Source organism: Uranotaenia lowii, chromosome 2 (genome assembly GCF_029784155.1).
Source record: "Uranotaenia lowii strain MFRU-FL chromosome 2, ASM2978415v1, whole genome shotgun sequence".
Lineage (NCBI taxonomy): Eukaryota > Metazoa > Arthropoda > Insecta > Diptera > Culicidae > Uranotaenia > Uranotaenia lowii.
In genome coordinates this window covers 135,870,535-135,894,529 of record NC_073692.1, presented here as the reverse complement: position 1 = coordinate 135,894,529, position 23,995 = coordinate 135,870,535, and positions in this window count along the sequence as shown.

Here is a 23,995-nt window from a genome sequence, read left to right as displayed (position 1 = left end):
TCTGAATTCTGAATCTGAATTCTGAATCTGAATTCTGAATCTGAATTCTGAATCTGAATTCTGAATCTGAATTCTGAATCTGAATTCTGAATCTGAATTCTGAATCTGAATTCTGAATCTGAATTCTGAATCTGAATTCTGAATCTGAATTCTGAATCTGAATTCTGAATCTGAATTCTGAATCTGAATTCTGAATCTGAATTCTGAATCTGAATTCTGAATCTGAATTCTTAATCTGAATTCTGAATCTGAATTCTGAATCTAAATTCTGAATCTGAATATGAGTTCTGAATCTGAATTTTGAATTCTGAATTTTGAATCCTGAATTCTGATTCCTAAACCTGTATCCTGAATTTGAAAACTGAATCTGAATTCTGCATCTGAAATTGAATCTAAATTATGTATGAGTATGTAGAAATGAAAAAAAAAACATAAATTCATTCTTCAACACGAGTAAAAAAAACGAGGGTCATAAGATCTTCATATAAATTCCCCCCCAACGCAGTTTCCTGTACGGCTCTGCATTTTGTTGACACCCGGCATGGCTTTAGACACTATAATTTCATAAATGAAATTATAATGTCTATAGGCATGGCGGACTCTGAAGGAAACGCCCATCCGCCATTTGCTGCATTGAAAAGCAAGAAGTGTAAGATATAAACACTGTTGCCGTATTTGCCCCAGCAGACTGAGAAACTGCCCAGACCACGGTGCGTCTTAGTAATGCCTTTTACCTATTTGAGTTTGAGCCGCTTTCAATCAAGCGTGCCGATGGTTTATTGGATAGCGCTTGCAACTTGGGATCTGAAGGGTTTTGGTTCAATTCTCGAGTTAATAAAAATATTATTTTTTTATTTTGATTATCTTCAATTTATAAATGATTGCTGGTGCTGCTGCTTCGAGGCGCCACTAGCAACTTTTTTTTATGCCATAATAAGTATGATATGTATTTGGTAAAGAAAACGGTTTCAACTATTTTGTTTTTTTCCCGTTTTTGAAAGGGTTGTGTAGAAAAAAAAATGCATTCTTTTGAGACTAAAATCATTTTAATTGTGCAGCCCAGTTTCGCAAAAACGTTCTAGACATTTTTAAAATGGCACATACAAATCCACGGACATCAACAGAACTCGTCGAGCTGAGTCGATAGGTACCTATAAAGGTATGTCTAAGACCCATAATTAATGATCTCTCAAATCGACCGATAACCAAACCTTTCTGTTAGAAAGGCAAAAAACGATCCGCGAATTTGTAAAAATAAATTTAAAACTGCAACACTCATCTTAATTGACAGATTACGGGCCGGTCCTGACAGATGCGGGATATATTGAGCAATAAAAAAACGATTGGAGTGTTTCCGATTTCGCCTCAAGATGAGCAACCGTGTATATGTGTAATGAATACCTCCTGATGAAAGATTTCATGATTCGATTTTTTGTTTTTCTTGCCGGGCTCAAGCGTAAAGAGAGCATACATGTTTGTTATTTTTTTTTGCTTCTGCTGATAACCATATTTTTAAACAAATGAAAATCATCCTCAGCTCCACCACTTTTTACATGCGTATAGCCATCGGCTTTTCGATGAATGAATCTCTTTGAAAAATTGCCGCCGCCGCCGCCGTACTGATTTGAATAGCGGGGGGAAGAATGGATCATGCGTATGCCATGTTCAAGGTCCACTCGAACAAGCTCCACACGCTTGGAAGGTCGAACACAAACAGAACCAATCAATCTTATCAGCGAGTGAGTGCTCTTGTTACGGAATTATGAACGTGCAGCCTTTCCGGGCTACGGCTGGTTAACAATGAGCAGAATTTTAAATCCCCTCTTGAGAATTGCTGGAATAGAAGGAATTGCTCATGAGCAGGAAGTGACAAGAAGGCGACAAATTGGCGCCGCCGTCAGTTCTTATCTAAATTCGCACTAGCAAAAATTCTGAGGGAATAGTTGCGATAGAATAGAGAAAAGTCAGCATAAAAAGATCAAACATGGCAATTTTGGGAAAAAAAAAAACAAAAATTCCCATCAAAGTTTTATGTGCTGGAGTGTTTGAATCAATTATAAGCAGCATGAGTAAATGTAAGATCGATTTAGGAAAACTGGTTGTATCTGAGTCATATCAACTTTTGATTAAAACTCCGTCAGTTTCACAAAATTAAACAACACGTATTCAACCGTTTTATGCGAACTATTTTTCACAGCTGATATGAATCTGATCTACTGGCTGTAACTTAATGTATGATTTATGAGCTGACTCAATGATTCATCGAACGGGAAAAATTCGATTCCGAATATAACGATATTCGTTAGGGAAATTCTGAACAACCTTGAAGGGTGTAAAACATAGCACCAATTAAAGTAAAAATAAAATAAGAACGTGATTGTAGTCATTTGGTTGCAGCTCAAAGATTTTCAAAAGATCATCCCTCAACTCATGCAATTCCATTAAAACATAGGTCGGCCAGCTATAGGGCAATGGATCTCAAATTACAAAACATAAAACCACATCAAACGACGGTCATCTCATCCTAGCTCTGCCCATTGAGAGGTGATGGTGAACGAATAAAAAGAAAATGATTTCTCGTTTCCAAAGTTCTGATTTATTTTTGTTTTCCTATCTTCTCCTCAGGTCTCTAAGAAAAACCATCCTCTAGAGATCACTCATCCAAACGTTCTGCGTTACCTAGAAGCATTCTGTCGAATCACACTTCTCATCGTTCCGTGTTTGATTTGTAATTTTTTTTTAAATTTTTTTTTTTATTCTTCAATAGTTTCTAATCGAAATAGGAACAAATTTGGTACAAAGGGATCACTCGTATTGAAATTGAAACAAAAATTTAAAAAGTTTGAAGTACAAAATTTGACAATTTTTTATATTAATATGGACGTTTTTTATCTTTCTAAGAATGGATTCTTGCTCCCTAATACCCTCAAAATTGGTGAGTAAAAGTGGCAAATTAAAAAGTAAAAAAAGACAATCAGATAGGTCATCAACTCACAGATCACAAACAGCACTTATTTTTAATGGGCTCAAAAAACAAAACACATAAACTGGACCATTTTACCGGGTAGCTCAATTATTATTGTTGTTGTTTGCTGAGCACGAGCTGAGCATGACTGGCAGCTCTCGCTTACATTTTTCGGTTCTGGTGCTATATTCGATTTCCAACGTCATTGATGCTTCTGATTCAAGAACTTTCAGGTGCTTCTGAAGCAAAGAGAATAAGTGGCTTGATCGGTCTTGGTCTGAAGGAAAACAAACCACTTCAGATATCGATCCACTTATTTTGAATGATTTCTCGATGACAATTTTGTTCAATCATGGCTTATAACTCTTTCGACCTTTGAAAATCTTTAAATAGCTTTGTTGTTTCTGGATTCTAGTTTTAAAAAATCGTACTTGATGCGTACTTTACATCGAAAATAATTGGAAACCAGTGGACCAATTTTTAAGTTAAATACGAATAATTTAGCTTTTCATTTGAGGTTTTTTTTCTCTTCAAAGTCTCACAACATGCTGAGGAGCGAATGTTTGGAATATTTTCAACGGTCGCCATGTGAACATAAAGTATGGAAGAATTGCCAATTCCGCTGAACTTTGCTCTAAATCCTATGTTTCGGGATCTGATTTTGAGCTGTTTTGATTGGTATTTATTCAATTTCAACTGCAGTTTCAACTTCCGGGTTTTTAGTGGATTGTTATCAGATGAGCTGGAGTTGAGGTTAAATAGTTTTTTTTTTATCTCGAGTCCAATTTCAATTCACGTTAACATTGATTTTGTTTGCCAATCAATCGAATGCCTTTATGTCCGCCAATGTACCACCTCGTAAAGAAAGCTCTCAAATGTCGTAAAACATTATTTTCATCTGGCACCTGACTTTCGATCGTAACAGCTTGTAATAAAAAAAAAAACAAAAAAAAACGATTACCCTAGTACAAATTAGCAGTCGTTAAAGTACAATAGCAACCGAAAAAAAAACAACCCAACAAACCAAATTAAGCTGCTTTATTTGGCTCTGAACTTGAAAACAATTCCCAAATCTAAGGGGAGGGGAAAATGGATAAAGTTATTTTTCCAAACGACCGGCCGAGTACAAAACGGCCAAACAATCGCCATTTCCATTGCCTTCAATTGTTATTTGTAACCCATTTACGAAACGGGTGCTTAGTAACTTACAAATACCGAAAAAAGAACACCAAGAAAGGAAAAAAAAAATCCGGCAGGCAAATGACCAGCTGACCCAATTGGGGCCCTCCGTTCCTTTGCTCGAATTCCAGGCTCCAAAAACCTGGGGTGGGCTACTTAATTGGTGCCACTTTAGGAATTGTATAGCAGGCATTTGAACTTTTCGCATATAAAATGAATGATCCAAATTTCCTTGGCCGATATTGTTATATGGCAGTTTGTTTTCTTGTTTTAAACAGCAATTTGAAAAGTTTTGCTTCATCGCCGGCTAACAGGAATGATACAATTTGCTAGTTATTGGGATAGTTTTTAGCAAACGTAAGCTTCACCATCTGCATTTAACTTATCCACTATTGTAGCCATGTAAATTTCAAGGCATTTCAAGGCATTTGATAGTATTACTTCCATACGACATTTTTTGATGGCAACACATGTCATGTTATTGAACGTTCGAATAATTTGTTTGGTCTACTGAATTCACTTAATTCACTATATTAAAAAACTAGCACACATTAGTCACTTGTCCGCATTAATCTCTCTCTTTCTGTTTTTGTAAGGCTTAAACTTTTTCAACACCTTTTTATTTTTATACAGGGGTGCCAGGCGGTTTTGTCAAAAAAATATTATACCATGAAGACAAAATCAGGATATTTCAGGACACCACAAATTCTGCTTAAAATGCATAAATGGAGGCGAAATACAGATACTGTATACATCTTAACTGGCCTGCAGTTTATATTAAAAAAATATCATTTAAATATAATCTGAATCGAACATTACTGTCGGTTAAACTATTTTTTTTATTACAGATTTGTTCGATGTCCTGGTAACTTAAATGTAAATTGAATTGCAATTTAGATATTTTTTCGATAATCAGGCCAATTAAGTACAATTTAGACCAGGATAAATCAGGATATTGAAAAAAAAAATCAACACGGTCTTTCAAAAATCAGGTCAAATCGTGATTTATCAGGGCACCTCTGTTTCTTTATTTCAAAGGCCAGTGTTTAAATTATTGAATACGCCAACATTGAAAATTATTGTATACATTTGGGGGTGTTTCATTCCGTAACATACATTTAAGGGCACCCAACAACCCATCCTGCAACATGGTTCGCCTCCACGCGGTGCAGGGTGGAAACGTAGAAATACGGCTAAATGAACCAGCTATAATGTCATGAGTTGCATGAGTTGCAACTGCAAAGATTGCAGTTTTGATGGGACAACCAACTGAAGATGATTGCGATGAGATTTCCAATCATTATTAAAAGATTTCAATTGTGGCTGGTCATATAACTGAAGGTAATTGCGGTGGGACTTTCAATCATGAGTAAAAGATTGTGACGGGACATATAACAGAAGATAATTGCGTTTCAGACTTCTTTTTACGACATTCTACAAGCGCATTGAGGCTTCAGTTTTTTGAAAATACGAAAGCGGGTTGAGACTTTTACCTGTTGATTATGCAACAGCGGATTGAGAGTTCTGAGCTCAAAGAATTTCAAGTTCTGTGTGTGGATTATAAAAGACGGATTGAGACTTCTGCTTGTTAGATGTGTAAACATGGATTGAGGCTTGTGAATGCTTATTATGTTACAACGGATTGAGACTTTTTCCTGGTTATGTTGAAGCGGATCGAGACTTTTGTTTGTGAAAATGTTAAAGTGGTTTGAGACTTTTGTTTGTTGAAAATGTTAAAAAGGAGATTTCAGTACTTTTGAAAATTAAAAGGCGGGTTGAGAGTTCTGCTTGTTAAAACGGGTTGAGTCTGCTTCTTGTTCATTATGTTTAAATCTATTAAGACTTCTGCCTGTAGATAACAGTCAAACGTATTGAGACTGTCAATTATGAGAAAGTGGATTGAGACTTCTTCCTGTTGAAAATGCAAAAGCGGTTTGTCTTTTTTTTTTTAAATTTTGTTGAAAATGCAGGTTTCAGTGGTATTCTGTGTTAACCAGTCAGAATATTTGGCAACACTGCTGAGTTACCACGAATCTAAATTGAGTTGTTTGGCTTCACTGTGTGATCATGTAAATATTTGTACCGTGTTTACCATCATCAGCTGTCATCATCAATCATCACGGCTATTGTTCTCAACAGCGAATTGGATAAAAACAATCGAACCAGAACAATATGTTGGTTCTCGAGGAACAGCAGATGTCTTCTGCTGAAGTGAGGAATGTTCCGGACCTATCCGAAACCGTAAGTATCAACAAATTTTAATGTGCAATGTGACTTCCGCTTCTAGACCATGATAAAGCGGATTGAGACTTCTTTCTGTGGTAAAAGCTGATTGCTGCTTCTTCCTGATTGAAAACTATGTGATTTAATAATTATGGTTTTCAAATATATATGAAAACATGTTAAAAATAAAAAATAAAAAAATCAATAGGGCTAATGTGGTCTAGCGGATAGGCTGGCGGTGTCTGGTAACCGTGGCGTACTGGATAATATTCCCGGTATCGGCAAGAAAACTTGCACTATTGCAAGCGGAATTGATTGCCAACTGTAGGTCTCTGAAGGTTGGATACCTTCTCTCGACGAACCATCGGCCCGTGGAAGCTTGAGAATCAATTCGTGGGCCAAGCCGCACACACATAGGCTGAGCCTTCTTCTTCTTCTTCTTCTTCTTCTTCGTTTTATGTTGATGGCCAGAGAATGTCACTCTATAACACCACTATTTCGACTATTTTGACTGACTTTCAGCGTGTGAATAAGTGTTGCCAATTTATATTAAATTTTTAGTCTCGTTTTTTCCAAAAAAGATAACACTTCTTTCATACGTGCTTCATCGAAATCTCGAAATAATTCGAGAAGATTGGTAAATTTGTCCCAATCGTGATAGTTCCGTAGATGGTTAAACTGTATACAATATAGGATGATGTGTTCGGTTGTGAACGGTTCTTTGCAGAGCTCGCAGTATATTGAGTCACGAACTCTCATTATACCAAGCCAATAGGGTGAATAATCATGCCCACTTAATATTCGATTCATGGTTCTAATTTCTGTGTTTTTCAGTTTGCTGTTCCAGTACCATGGTTTTCGGTTAAAAGTTGCTTGAAAGCGGTAGAATTTCGAACCTTTCTGTGATGTATGTACGTACTCCTGGTACCATCTGTTGATTGAATTTATCCACTCATTTTTTGCTTTCAGTGTCTTATCACTGATCCGTGATTTATTCACTAGTATGCATGGGCTCGACAGCCCTTGTTTAGCCGCAGTGTCTGCTTTTTCATTACCCACGATTTGTATATGCGCAGGAATCCATTGTATGGTTGCTTTTTTCGATTCGGCTAGTTTTATTATTTGGAAGGTAAGTTCATCGAATTCGTTTGTTTCTAATTGCTGATTTAGGATTCTACATGATGCTTGGGAATCTGTAAGAATTAATGTCCTGTTTGCTATAATTGTGTTTACGTTTTCCAGTGCGGTTTTGATAGCAATCATTTCAGCTGTGGTTATAGAGACTTCGTTATCCGATTGCATACTAGTTTCTTTACTGTCATCTTCTTCGAATATTCCTATTCCGCATTTGTTTTCGTGTTTTGATGCGTCCGTGTATATTTGTGTGTATGTTGGGTATTGAGTGTTTAGCATGTGTATAACTTCTTTCCTCATCACTTCCGCTGACTGTTGTTTTTTCCTTATTTGTGTTTGTGGTATCTGATCCAAGATTAAAACATTTGGAGTTTGGTTGTTCGTAGTGTGTTGTAAGTATATCTGTTGAAATTCATTCATGTTTTCAAGATATACTTGTTCCAGATAAGTGTTTTGTTTTTTGTGAGTTACATTATGCTGGTCTAAACTTTGTAATTGCTGAGCAATCAAGTCGTTCCTATATACATGTTGCAATATTCTCTTCTTCGTTAAATAGATCCGTTTGAGGTATAAGGGCCCTTCTCCTGCTATTGCTGCCAGTGCACAGTGGTGCAGAACATCAATCTAGCTGTACGAAATTAATAGCGCCCAGGGATGAAGAGATAGATATTTGATGTCTTCAGCAACATTGTTCAGTTTTATAAGGAGCATATTCTAGTATCAAAATTTTTGCCGAGGGGTCCACCGATAGCGAGATAAAAATGCTAACTTTTTTGTTTTTCAAATTAGGGCTTTGATGTCTTCGACAAAGTTGTTTATCTGATCAAAATACATAAGTTTGTTGAATATGTCAAAGTCCTATCACATCACCCTCAGGAGTTACAGTCAAAGTAAAAAAAATCTCTTGAAAAAACAGTTTTTTGAACCTGACACGTTGTAGATTGGATAAAATGGTTCGCTGTCTTTGGAACAAAGTTGTAACAAGCCACGATCTACATTTGTCTCATACATTATGATGAGTTTAGAAGTTGCTGAAGCTCTATAGAAAGCATTTAGTGTATTTTATTGCCATTTTTGAGAGGCTCGTCCATCGAAAAGAGCACATTTTCGCAACACCCCCTTTTTTGTGATTATTTTTTATGATAAGCGGAACCATTTCCATTTGAAATTAGCTTGGAAATCGGTGGAACTAGTAGAGATTTAAATGATTGAAAATACACATTTTATGTAAAAATTACTTATTTTACTTATGTAAAAAACGTTAAAACATTTAATTGATTAATAAAATGTTGCAGTTTTTTTTTATATATTATGTTTTATTAAAAGGCATTTAAATTCAATTAAAACTTATGACTGAAAAAAACCAAAAAAAAAAAAGACAAAAGTGAATTGCTTGCTTGGATACAGTTACTTGGAACCAGTCGAAGCAGTTATACTGTAATGGCAAAATTCTATTATTCATTTAAATGATATCAAATACTAATTTAGTGCTTTACCAAATTTAACAGATAAGTTCCATTTATTTTTTTGAGGTTTAAATGATTTGAAAAATCGAATTTAAATGTTTTTTAATCAAACAAACTATATAAAAGAAAACAGCAACACTTTATTAATCAATTAAATGTTTTAACAATTTCTCTGTAAGTAAAATAGGTTATTTTTACAAAAAAAAGTGTATTTTCAATCATTTAAATCTCTACTAGTTCCACCGATTTCCGCACTAATTTCAAATGGAAATGGTTCCGCTTATCATAAAAAATAATCACAAAAAAGGGGGTGTTGCGAAAATGTGCACTTTTCGATGGACGAGCCTCTCAAAATTGCCAATAAAATACACCAAATGCTTTCTATAGAGCTTCAGCAACTTCTAAACTCATCATAATGTATGAGACAAATGTAGATCGTGGCTTGTTACAACTTTGTTCCAAAGACAGCGAACCATTTTATCCAATCTACAACGTGTCAGGTTCAAAAAACTGTTTTTTCAAGAGATTTTTTTTACTTTGACTGTAACTCCTGAGGGTGATGTGATAGGACTTTGACATATTCAACAAACTTATGTATTTTGATCAGATAAACAACTTTGTCGAAGACATCAAAGCCCTAATTTGAAAAACAAAAAAGTTAGCATTTTTATCTCGCTATCGGTGGACCCCTCGGCAAAAATTTTGATACTAGAATATGCTCCTTATAAAACTGAACAATGTTGCTGAAGACATCAAATATCTATCTCTTCATCCCTGGGCGCTATTAATTTCGTACAGCTAGATTGATGTTCTGCACCACTGTGCAGTGTGTTTATAGGTGTCGACTTTGAACATCCTGTCGCAATTCTAAGACATTGTCTATTTGTAACCTCTAACTTCTCATTGTAAGTCTTGCTTGCTCCTCCATAAAATATTGAACCGTAATTAAGGAAACCTCCATACAGAGCTTTGTAGTATAGCATCATAACACGAGGGTTTGCTCCACTTTTGATACTTCCGATGACTTTGAGCATTTTCTGTCTATCGTGTATCTTATCAATCATTGTTTTTATATGTATGCCGTATCTTAATGTTTGGTCTAGGGTAATACCCAGGTACTTATAGTTCCTTACTGTTTCTAGTGTTTCGCCGTTTATTTTTAGAATTATAACTTTCGCACTGTTTTTAAAAATCATAGCTTTCGTTTTTGCGCAGTTTATGACGAGTCCTAAATCTGAGGCTTTTCTAACGAACAAATCTATTCTCTTTTGCATTTTTATAAAAGCTTGGTTTTCGTTTTTTGATCTGATCAATTTCAAAAAATCGTCTGCAAATTGAAGGGTAGCTTCATCTGGGTCGAGGTTTGTTTCATGGAGGCTTGAAGTATATATATTGAAGAGTGTAGGGGAAAGAACATCTCCTTGCGGTAATCCACTTGAAACTACATGTTCCACTGGTCCTTCTTCAGTGTGGATAATAGTTTTTCTATTAATTAGAAAATTGTATATCCATGTTATACAATCAGGACTAAAATTATATGACGTCATTATATCTCTCAGTTGGCTGACATCTATCGAATTGAAAGCATTTTTAAAATCAAAAAATACTCCAATTACTGTCATTCCTTTTCTTTTGCTTTCCATGATAAAGTTAGTGGCATATGCCACGCAGTTCTCTGTGGACATATTTTTTCTAAACCCGAAGGAAGTATCAGGTAGTATTTTTGATGTATATAAAGTTTTGTTAATATCTTCTAGTACCGCGGTGTTGAGGGTTTTTGTTATGGTGGAGAGTAATGCTATCGGTCTGAAAGATGTTACTTCTTCTGGTGGTTTGTCTGGTTTGAGTATTGGTATTATCTTAATCTCTTTCAAGTGTTCTGGTAGGCAGGCTGAGCCTTGCTACCGACGGAGGAACCATACATACATACATACCTAATAACCCAAAAACTGTTGGTTCAAATAACCAAGCACGAAACCGAAGTGTGGTCAACAACTGGTAGAGTAAAACAGTAGTTTTCGACAGTTTGCGCATGTTTTGCCAGAAAAAGTATGTATTTGCATAAACTGACTAAAGTTTTTCATCTAGAAATCGATTGGTTCTATGAACAAAGCTTTTTTTTCTTCATGCTCATCCAATTGATCAAAATTCTCAAAACAAAGTTTTTTTTTACTAAAAGCCCTCGATCGTCTAGCTTTTGACATTCAATTTTAGTTTTCGACACAAAAAGTTTCAGTTTTCGACCAGAAGATTTCCATCGCCTTTGTTTGCAAAGTAACATGAACATTTGCGTATTGGAATAGCTTATCTACTATACCGCGTTTTTACACCATGGAAACAGTATAAATAAACCAACACAGGAAGTTGGGTGTCAATTATGTAGATTATTAGATAAATTTTCAGTGCTAGTTTTCTACAGCTTTAAAACAGTGAAAATTCCATAAACTTGTTGAAAAAGTTCCTCGGCGATTTCAGTCTCCAAAAATCGTAGAATTATGTTTATAAACTACATCCGACGTTTCGGCGTGCTTATTTAGCCTTTATCAAGAAATCTGGCGAGGTGGAAAAAGTTTACAAAAATTATTGATTTATTTTAATATCAGCTAATCTGATTCCTTTTTTTAACTGTTTTAATGTTATGAGGACAAGACAAAATAAATATTATATAACTAAATTTTGAGGACAATACAAATCAAATGAGTAAAAATGATATAATATAAAGCTATGTGTATGTTAAAAACTGTTAATTCTACTTACAGTAATATTTCGTTTTAATTGTCCAGAATGTTTTTGGATTCAATGAAACTGTCTTGAAAAAAAAAGTCGTTTTCTTGTAGGTTAAGCGTATGGTGATTGCAAACTAATGATGTTTTCGTTTGGTGATACTTTTTAATTTTTTTACAAAGATTCTTATAAAATAAGAACTTTTTGGCTTTCCTGTTTGCTCTTTTGTTAACTACTATCAATTGTTATTGAATGTTGTGTATGAGATGTGTTATTTTGTGTTTCAGTGAGTTGGTGTTTGTTTTGCACACGATCCTTTATTTTAACTCAAAATTAAGTATGACCGAGGTTCAAAACATACTTCGACTCTATGAACTTAAAGTTAAGTACCCTTTTCCTCCTTGCGTCCCAAAAGATTCAAAATTTTCAAGTTTGAACATGCGGTTTCTTAACAATTTGAAAATGTAGGGGAATTGAAGGTAAAACAGCCATAACTTCATTTTCCGAAGTGTGCGGCGGCTCAAACAGCCTTCATTTGATTCCTCGGAAAAAACTCCACAAAATACAACCCATTTCGTTCAAAATTATCAAGTCCCAACATGCTTTTTCTGAGCTATTTGAAAAATGTTGGGCAATTGAGAGTAAAACAGCCATAACTTCTGTTCCTAATCCGTGCGGTGGCTCAAACAGCTTTCGTTGGATTTCTCGGAAAAAATCACATAGGATACAACCCATTTGGTTCAAAATTTTCAAGTTCGAACATGCTTTTTTCTGAAATCATTGAAAAATGTAGGGGAACTGTGGGTAAAAACCGCCATAACTCCATTTTCTGAAACGTGCGGTGGCCAAAACAGCCTTCATTCGATTTTTCAGAAAAAGTTACACACGGTAGGTCTGTTTTCGTTCAAAATTCTCTGGTTCAAATCAGTGTTTTTCTGGAATGTTTACAAAATATAGGGGAATAAGGGGTTAAAAAGGCACTATATCTCCGTTCGTAAGCTTGTGCGGCGTTGTGCGGAAACTATGTCCAATCGATTCTCCGGAAATTTTCACAAAAGGAAAGTATAATTTCATTGATTTGGGTTATGTAGGGCTAAAGATATTGAATTTCTTCGCGATTTGTACACTTTTTTCCCCATTGTGCGTTGGTTCAAAACGGAGTTCGAACTGCGAGATCAATATTGATCCCTTTTTTTCTTCGACGAGGGAGCAATGCTGAGTTCGACCTTATGAACTAAAACTTGAACTCTTTTTGTTAAACTGAAAACACTTAGCGAGTTCACTTCGAACCGGAACAGCAACCAACGAACACGACGCAAAATTTTGTCGTTCTGGAACAAATAACCGGAAGACTATGGAGGAACTTCATAATGGAATGTCCACCGTGTCAGCGTAAAATTCTGTACATCATTGTCATCATATGGTGAGCGGCTTGGAATGTCCGGAAACTTCTGGATGTTATTTACTTCCCGTGAGAAGTAACATCCGGAAGTTTTCTTTGACCGGGAGTGTCAAATTTTTCCACCGCTCTGTAATTGCAATTACCGGAACAGCAACATCCGGGTACAAAATTGTTTTAACCATCCTTTAATTCCCTTAAAATAAACAATCCTCGAATAAAAAGGATAAATTTGAGTTCGGCTGCCGAACTTAGTATTGAGTATGCCTATCAGAACTTTGTTTTGCAATTGCCCAGTCGAACTCAATGTTGAGGGCTGCCACTGAAGTGCTGTTTTGAACCAAAACTACTTAATTTTGAGTTTAAAAAAAGGAGCGTGCATGGAGTTGAAAATACCGGTGTAGATGATACTTAGCCCTTCAGTATCAGTCTTTTTGTTGACAGTGCTACCGTTCCTTGCAATGTGACACATTTCAAGAGTTTGGATTCCAGAGGTGTAACTATGTCGATCGATTATTTTGATCCTTTCCAAGTTGAATGAGTGATCTTGTTTTATGCTGTATTGCATAAGTGCTGTTTGTCCTTTTAAAGATGCCATTCATGGGTCGTGTTTGTCCGCTCCTTCGCTCCGTAGTTTATCCAATGCCTTCTTGTTCGACTTGTGTCCTACAATCCGTTCTTTTAGTGTATTAATTGTCATGCCACTATACTGAGAATCACAATCATTGCACGGTATATTGAAAACAACGTTCGGTGAATCGTCCTTTGACACGACATCTTTACTTTCAACATGATTTGTTTTTTTTTTTTAAATCGATTTGGTCGCTAGTTTGGTGGTAGAGTAGTGAGCATGGACCAACTGTGATGTTAAAATATTCCAAAACAAAAAATAATAACAAAGCGAACCAGCGTCTGTCTAAGGTAATACCTTATTCACCATGCACTTCCACTGGTAAAAGGATCTTGAAGTTACCAGCTTTCCAACAAACTCATTGAAATTTGAGAAAAAAAAACAACTGAGACACTGAAAATATCGGCTTTTTTTTTATTAAAATGATTGGAGAATTTTTATTTGTGCCAGTCAATCATATTCGAGCACAATAAGATATTGAATTTTTTGTCGTGGAAAGGGATGGGAAAGGAAAAAAATGTCATAAACAATAACTTTCAGAAAAAAATATAATATTTAGATATTTGTAGCAAAATAAAAGTAAAAAAAAAAAAATAAAACGTTTCAAATCATGAATAATAAATGCATAGTCTAATGCAGTATGAGTAATTTTCATTACAAAATTTCGAAGCAGCAGATAAAAAGCATTGCGCAATGACGATTATTTTAATCAGCTCCCGATTGGCCACAAAACTTACACAAATTTCCCATACTGGGTAACTATTGAATAATTACAGCAGAAAAGCTGCCGATAGTGACGGAAATTAAGACCGATTATTTCACATTGCTTTGTGGTCACCACGGTGCATCATTCCATTCAACTGACAACATTTTCACCATCGTCGCTGATCATCGACAATCGACATCATTGTCACCGCCATCACAGAAACACCTGACAACGTGCTGATGTCATGATGTGTCGCAGGAAATGTAATGTACGCGTACGCGCGTCCCGTGGGGAAAACTTTTGCGTGTGACATTTTCCGTCACCATTTCCCCGACACCACACCTTGGCATGACTCAGTCCACGATTGGAATATCTTTCGAACAAAAACAACGCTATCATAGCTAGAAAATGGAAATTACGTTAACCAATGATATGAAATTATGTTGTATTTTATAAGAAATAGATTGGAATTTACTGTACTTTAAAATATGTTTTTGAGTGCTTTTAAAATGGATTTGTCAACATTGTGCCTTCAACTTTCATTAAAAACTAACTTTAACTCTCTGGAACAGGCTTATGTCAAGCAAACATCGTCCTGTAATTTATGCTTACTTGTTTTCGGAACATTTAATGCGGTAACAGTGGCCGGATGTTACCTTCGGTCTGATGAAAACATCATCATCATTATCAGAAGCTGAAACAGAAATAGTAAGAGCATCAGCATCTCATTATAGACGGCGCGCTGCTAGCTCTCTCTCTGGAGATTGCTCCTCTGTCTGGTGTGGTTTGTTGATATTTGCAAATTAATTAGCTACTGAGCGCGCAGCCAAGTGACATGCCCAGGGAACCGCATTTGAGGCACACACATATCGAACCACCATTAAAACCACCGCAGCCAGGTTACTTTTCGAATCCTCTGGAAAATGTTTGAATTTGGCATCGGACATAAATTTGAAAAAAAAAAAATGGGAAAGGATTGTTTGAATGATGGAAAATATTCTACACGCAGCTGAAAAGGAAACGTTATACTCACCTGGATTTTCACGTAGAGGCTAATTACGTTAATTTTTCTTGATTTACGTGAAGCACATAGAAGCTAATACAAATTCAATTGATCCATACGTTGAATTCACACAGCCGTTTGCTGTCAGAACAAAGACACATTCGATTTACATGAAAACCCAGTGATCCATGAAGAAAAAAAAAAGTTAAATTTACCGAGCAGCTAGGTAATTTTTCCACAAAGCTTTCTCGGTAAATTTTATCTTTTTTCATTCCCATAGAAAAATAATAAATAATATCGTTATCCAGTTCTCTGATTTGAAAGGTAAATGCTGGCTGGTTTGGTTGATTTCTTCAATAAAAACTAAACAAAAACGAAATTGGTTAAAAAATTGATATTTATTCAAAATAAATAGGGACTTTCACCTTATAATTAATGTTGGAATGCATCACTGTGTTTATACAAAATTTTGTTGCGTCAAGTCCACACTAACTTTCTTCTCCAGGCTCGTGGCAATTCGGCTCAGTGATCTTCGTTTTGCTTCATTGCCGGAAAAAAATACTCCTGCTCCCTCACGGTCACCTTCTTTGTGTTCTCCCGAGCCACCATGACCACTGAATCCTGGCATTGCGTTAACATTCATGTCCTTCTCCTTTGATTAATCAGGTCAGGTTCAGCTTTTCCGGAATGATCTAGGGGGTGTTTCGGAATAACGTGGAAAACACTTGGAAGCTCTGTTGGCCAATCTGTAACAAATGAAAAGTATTATTACGAGAACCAGCACAACTAAAGAAATCTAAGATAACATTTACCATTCTGTTACGATTTTCACATATTGGGCACGGAACAAAACTTGTTTGTTGTGTTCTCGGTTTATTGTATCTTTTTTTTCAGATCGATTTTGGTAAACTTTGACTCGAAGAGGTAGAAGTTACCTTTTTGGCTTTCGCGAGCGTTTACCTTGCTATCTTGGTAAATTTGACCTTTTTATTATTTTTCGTGTAGATGGTTGAGAAGCAGGTTTTTCGTCAGAGGTGCCAGGTCGTTTTTTCAAAAATCAGGACAACGCGAGAAAAAAAATCAGGATTTTTCTGGGCACCACTAAATTGGTGAAATTAACATGCAGTTCTGTTTTGATTACATAGCTTAAGGCAAAATAAAGGTGCTGAAGACGCCTCGAATTATGCAACTGATTCAAGAATATTCTTGGCTGGTCTGGAGTTAATATCGAAAATCATCATTTAAATATCATTAGAACCAAAGATTATCATTGGTTAAACTGATTAAACTACTTTATTTAAGATTTGTTTGATGTTCTCATATAATTTAACAATATATTTGGTTTTATTTAGGATTTATTTTTAAATCAGGACAAATCATGACATTTATGGGCCATTTTTCAAAAATCAGGACAATTCAAGCGTTTATGAAAAATCAGGACGGCCTCTCGAAAATCAGGACAAATCCTGAAAAATCAGGACACTTGCCACTCCTGTTTTTCGTACTCACAAAATAATGTGCACATAGCGGCTAGGTGAAAAACTACATAATTTTTGTCCAATTGATTTTCACGTAACTTCTACGAATAAAATATGTGACGCTCTCCTAATAAGATTTGCTGCATAGGGGCCGTTCACTTATTACGTAAGCACAATTATTGAAATTTTATACCCTCTCTCCCCCCTGGTTAGACAGAGTAAGATTTTTCAAAAAAAAGTAAGGGGGAAAGAAAACCTGCGTAATATGGTTTCGTATAGCTGTGACGAATTATCAATGTAACACTTCTTACATAAAATTTTTTGGAGACCCCCCCCCCCCCCCTACCCTCCTAGTAAGAGATTGTAAGTAAATGTGAAACTCCGTATGAGCTTACGTATTTAGCGAATGGCCCCATAAACGTCACACAAAAATTACGTGAATTTTAAGTGAATTAAATCAGATGTGATGATGAATGCTTTTTTCAATCCAAGTTGAATCTAATTTTAAAGGAAATGAACTTCATTATAATTAATCGAGGTTTGATCGGTTTATGAAAACAAAATCATACGTTATCTTATTACTTTAATCAAATTTCTCCACAACTATTAATTTATGAGTGAAAAGCATCTTGATTACATGGGCTCTTGCAGCGCAAATTGATTATCGATATCCTGTAGAAATAGAAAAAAATAAAACGATGAAATAAATGAAAAGTACAACAACTTTTACTCTATTTCTAATACCCTGCAACTCTCGACGTCGTAGGGGAAAACTGTACAAGACGCACCAGCGGGGTAAAATGGCCCATGTCATTCTTTCTCAAATATACACTAACCTACGGCTTCGAATGATGTTTTTCTTCATTTTTGTTGTAGCAAACAAGCTTTTTCATCATTCAATAGATAAAAAGTTCACAAAATCTACTTTAGTTCTTAGAAACAGAGGAATTAATGGAATCAGCGTGAAACTTGTAATTTTTCGTAAGTTACATATAAGGTTTTATGGAAAAACAGCCTGCGCAATCTGATCAAACTACAGCTTATCGTTTTACCACTCATGTGCACTTTCGGAAGACTATAAATATTTTGTTGTATTTTATTAACTTCCTACTAATTTTATCCAAAATCAAACATATGAAAATTGGGACAGAATGCCCATAAGACCACGTGTTTTACGCTCAAATTTTGAATGCTGTTAACTTTGAGAAAACCCGAATATCAAAACGAAATGCCTTTCTTTTTATTTGCTGACTCCCAAATGACGATAACATTGCATAATTATAACAAATTTCGTCCTTGTTCGAGTTAAAACGGTGCACCAATATTCGATTCGAAAAAATTATCGGCCGCCATGTTTGCCGCGATATCACTATATCAGTCGAAAAAATTGAATTTCGTTGCCTACTTGAAGGCGTTTTATATATAAGGATATTAAAAAGTGTACATTGAAAAGCGAAATTTTCGATGAGTTTAGCAATGCTAAATGATTTTTAGCCAAAGAATGGTAATTTACAAAACTACGATGAATATGTAATTAAACATTTGGTGTTTCAATAATTACATTCCGTAAATCATTGTTCTATTTCTTACCACCCTTCCTGTTTGGTGCGTTCTGTCCACTAGTTTTGGCGTTCTACCCCGCGGTTTGTTTTCTGGCTGTTTTACTTTTTTTACGAAAATATAGTCAAAATCGAGTTTTTATCATATTTTTTCTTTTCGATAATACGTATATTTCATCCTTGAATCGTCGTCAACTTTCAATTTGGTTCTTAAATGATTGGTATCGCTATAAATAGCAATTATGCTTAGCTGGTGCGTTTTGTGCAGTTTTACCCTACGTTGCTTTCAATCCATCCTTCAAAATGAACGGGATCTTTTCTAAATGAAAATTCAAATTTCACAATGGCGCAATAGCAATGTATTTTGGAAGCCTTTTGGAAGGAGCGAAGTTAATGACATTACTCCAATCACGATGTTCTCGCAGCCGAGTTGCTCAGAAGTTAGCCTTGAAATTATGTTATGTTAATGTTAATGTTAATGTTAATGTTAATATTATGTTATTTCAAAATATATTAACAAGTCTAATCAGTTCTCTAGCAAGAACTACTTACCCTAGACCTCCTAAGTGATTCATTATTCTGAAAACTGTTTACTTTCCGATTGTAACTCCTCCAATTAACCGGGTTGTCCGAAAAGGAGAATACAGGTTTCTCTATCTGGAACAAATATCCGTTAAAACACACAATTTAATCGAAAAATAGAAACAACTCACCCCGAAACACTTTTCACGCGAATCGAGGAGAAAACAAGCAAACGAATCATCTGACTGATGAGGATTGACAATTTTCTGAAAAGAATTCATACAAGCTTTCGTTCTTAGGAAACTGATCAAGTTGGACTTCAAGTTATCCACTTTAAAATAAAGTGAAATGCATGCGGCAAGATCTGAAAAAAAACTCATCCATACAACATATATGAAAATTATGTGAATTCTACTTACGCGAGCTCTGTTTGCTACCTAAAACTTGTAACGAGCAAGTTCAATTAGTGGTCAAGATTGGTAAGATCTTCGCGGTAACATTCGATAAACACCCAAGGGTGCCAAGAGGATAGTTGAACCAACCTAAGAAGACGAACCACAATCGACCACGGCAGCAACATCACACAGCTACGTATTGCTAGCCAGCTTACAAATGCGATGCAAGCTTAGATGCGAGACGCACTAAGCAATATTCACCACAATTCGCCGGCGCTATCCGCTTATCGCCGCTAGCGGCGATGGTGAATTATCACAAAAAGGGCGAAATTGAGAGGAAGTGACTAGCAGAGGTTCTAAGCAAAAGACAGAACCCCAAATCGCCATTGTTAATGGTACCGCGGACGTGTGATATTGTGAATAAGGCTGTCGGATACGATCCAATTCGGAGCAGTGAATCACAAACCGTAAAGTGCTAATTACAGTGATAAAGCTGCACAAAGAGATCCAGGTACGACAATATTATCTACCGTGCACTCCATATCAACTGTATCAAGGAAAATTCCAAGTGGTACATTAATGTAATCCTCCATTTCGTTGCCCCAACGTGCATAGGACCCCTCAATCTTTGGCTTAATATAAGCAATACCATAGTTCCGGTGTCACCTCACACATCACTCGGCGTACACGCATCGGTGGGAAGGCCTTCCCGCGGTTACCAACGATATCGTCGTGAACCTCGATATTTACAACATCATCAGTAAGCTGTGTAGTCGAGAATAGAGGTAGGTGATTTTTTATGTGAACGTGGCTGGGACGTGTGGGGCAATAAACCAGAGAGGCACATTGTTGGCGAACGTTAACTAGAGATTCGCCAGTGGGAAGTTTGATTGGGGGGAAATTTAAGTGTTTTCTTGGCTACTGACGCGATAGAGAGCGTAAAGCCGACCCTGAGGTTTGTCAGGGGGTCTTGGCAGTGCTGACCCTAGTCGGACCGATTGTTACAAACTCACTTAGATTCCACGTGATTTTCATGCTGCCATAAATTCATGTTTCTACATTTTTACGTAGCGTTCATGTGAAGAGTTCTTCTATAGTGTATATATTGTGTACTACACTCAGCCTAAAACGAAACGTTAAATTCATCAGGATTTTCACGTAAGCACTCATTACGTGAATTTATGCATGATTTACCTGAAGTAATAGAAAGCTTATATAAAATAACTTGATATTTTCGTGATATTCACATAGAAGTTTGCTTTAGAACATCCATGGATCCAGTGATCTACCAATTATTGATGATTTTCGTGTATTCTGAGTGATGTTCACATAAATCTGAATGGCTCCATGCACGGAAAATCAATGTGAAAAATATATAGCTCAATATGCTGTGGATCCAACAGTTGCTGCTGAAAGATAGAAGAAATTTGGGTGATGGAAAAGCTGAATTTTTGTAAGAAATAAAAATTTTGTTGTGTGTTTTCTTCCTAAATTTAATGCTGTTTAACACGATTTGAAGTTTAAGCAGCTTAGACAGTTAAGCAACAGCTATGAAGTCGAACTTAATGGCCTTCTCTAGACGACATTATGTGTAATACAAACAAGTGGAGTCCTGGCATTCATGAATGTAATCCGTTTCGTTTTGTTTAGAGTTGTAGCTGCCTCTAGGTTCCCGCGAACGAATTTACCACACCTTAAGAAGAGATTGAAAATATCAATGCCGATTGGAGCTTACTCTATGCCAAAATGTGCTTAAATTACATTGCGACTACTGGCACGGAGAATCAAGCTCTTGGACTAAGCGATGCATTACACAGAGAAAAAGTATAGCTTCATGAACAATATTCCACCAATTTTCAATCATATTTATGAGTGATTCTCGGCCAATTATTGTATTCATTTAATATTCAACTGTATTTGTATGATTGGTTTCTTAAATTCTACTTTAAGTATGATAGGTTCAACTACAATTGTATAATTGATTTGATTATAAAAATAATAAATTAAACTATAGTAAACTGATTGATGTTGAGCATTCAACAATATATAATGTTGATTTAACTATAGTACTATGGTTGATTTAGCTATAATCATGATTGAATAAAGTATATTATGATTGATTTTGTGCTTTGAAATACATTTTTACAATTGTTTTTTTCGTATTTTTCCTGCATTAATTATTATTTTCATTTTAGTTTTATACATATTGTGTGTATTTGTTTTTATTTGAAAGCACAAAAAAAATGGTAACAAAGAATAATAATATTATTTTGTTAGCAATCAGCAAATCAATGGTTTTGGCATTGTCCAGCCATTTCTGCCATCCTATGAAATGCCGATAGCGGCCACCCACTCGGGATGTCCAACAATTCCTTTAGCGGTATCGATTTTTTCGTTTGGAATTGAGTTGCTGCCGCATCTGGCTTGAATTTATCCAAAGGAAGAAAAACCTTGTCACAAGTTTATTGATACATGCAATTGCATGCTATTCAATAATACCTTTGCTAATTACCTTCTGTTTTTGAAAATACATGTAGTGTTTGGATGAGTAAGTATATATTCAAGTATCACAAATCAATCATACAAATATAGTTGAATTAACTATATATAGTCCAATACCTAGAATCAATCATACATTTGTAGTTGAATCTAACATATTTACAGTTGAATCAAATATACCATAACAATTGAATCTATCATATTTATATTTAAATGTGAGAGATCATCCAGGAATGTATAGTTGAATCTATTATATTTATATTTGGACGAAAAAATGAAATACGCTTTGATGATTGTTAAAACCAGAAAAAAGATTTTTTTTCAAGGATTTGAATATTCTCAAGTTTGAAAATAATTTAAAGTATTTTTTGTAGGAATTCCATGACTGCTGAATGAATGAATCTCTTTTTCTGGCAAAGGTCCATCGCAAATCTGATATCATTCGATGATGGATGGTATCGAAATTCAGGAAGGAACATGGTCAATAGGCAACCATAACAATTACAAGCCCTACGCAGTATGCGAGATTTGTTGTCCCATTGCTTGTATGACTTGGTTAGATAGATTTCCATTTTATTATGTTTCAAATCAGTTGTGTTTCAGGATATTTTCCCACGAACTTGATTACGTTACCGGGACTTCTCAACAGAGGCACCCTTAACATACCTGATCACAGCTCCTGGTGGACGAAACCCGTACGGATGCAATTGTAAGTGCGGGTCCAGCCAGACTAGGCCGATACTCAATCATGCGTTCAGCGCCTTTCGGGTCAGGCCATCACCACCGGTTAATGAATGGCGGCAGGGATGAATGTAATGAAATGGAGAAGCTCGTTGTTGCGGCTTATCCGCTTTCACAATTCTCAACAACGAACGATGGGCGCAGATTTCCCATATATGTATGTAACTAGGAATCGAGCCCTGGAAATGGCGCAAAAAATAACGATAGATGGCGCGGGAGATCGAATCTGGTGAAATGTGGCGGAACAACCGGCAATCGGTTGACAACTTGTGGCCCACTGCCAGGTGGTTGTGATGAAGCTGCTGAAACCCACTGATGATGATGTCTGAATCAATGAATGAATTGAGGCAGAAGGTGTACCTAGTAGGTATTATGTATGTGCGCACCTAGCCCGAGTTTTAGTGATTGATTGAGCAATGATGAGGTAATTAAAGTTAACACTTCGACCTTCGGCGGTGAAATCACTTGCACTTGAGCTACCGGGTGTGTAATGGTGTGACGGAAGATTGATTGCATGTCATATGTTAGGGGTGAAAAATCAACAGCATTAGCAGATAATTATTTGGACGATTTGAATTGGCTTAAAATTTAATGGCAGTTTTGCTGTGGGTGCTGCTGATTATGTGACGTCAATTCCCAGGATAATGAACAAAGTTCGATACATGAGAGAAAATAGTACACAAAATTGTGATGTGTAATGAAACGATTCGCAATCGCATGTACTTTAAGGGGGGAGTAGGGTCTAACACTAAAAAAAATAGATTTTTATTTTTTTTTATTTTCTTATTGTAAAACATTTCAAGAATGTTGTGTCAAATTTTCAAGTCAATCGAAGCAAAACTGTAGAAATTATAGGCCTTTATCTCCTCTTATCTTATACTGGAAGAATTCGGCAGCAGAAACTTCAAACGCGTTTTTCTCGAAAGCACATTTATAAAGTCAGTGGACATCGTCATTTGAAAACTACTTCACCGATTCTTTTCAAATTTGGAACATATTTTCTTCATATAAAATACCAAACCCCAACGATTGTCTTTTCCTTTTTTTTTACTTTGGGGAGATTTTACAGATAAAAAATGGCGGATTTTTTCGTGAAAAATCGTAGTTTTTACTTCAAACAGTCACAAAAATTTCATAATTTTTTTTTAAGTTTAATAAAATCGTTGGGGCCCAGAAAAACGTCTATTAAAAACATTTTGCTCTGATTTTTTTGACTTCAGATGATTCTGTGCTGAGATACAGTGTCCACCGCAAATCCTGTTTTCTAAAAGGCATCCTCGAAAGTGCTCCGTCACCGGCTCATTTTTCAATATTTTTCTACGAAAAAAATTACTAAATGTTCTTTTAACAATGCTTTGTATAATGCAAAAA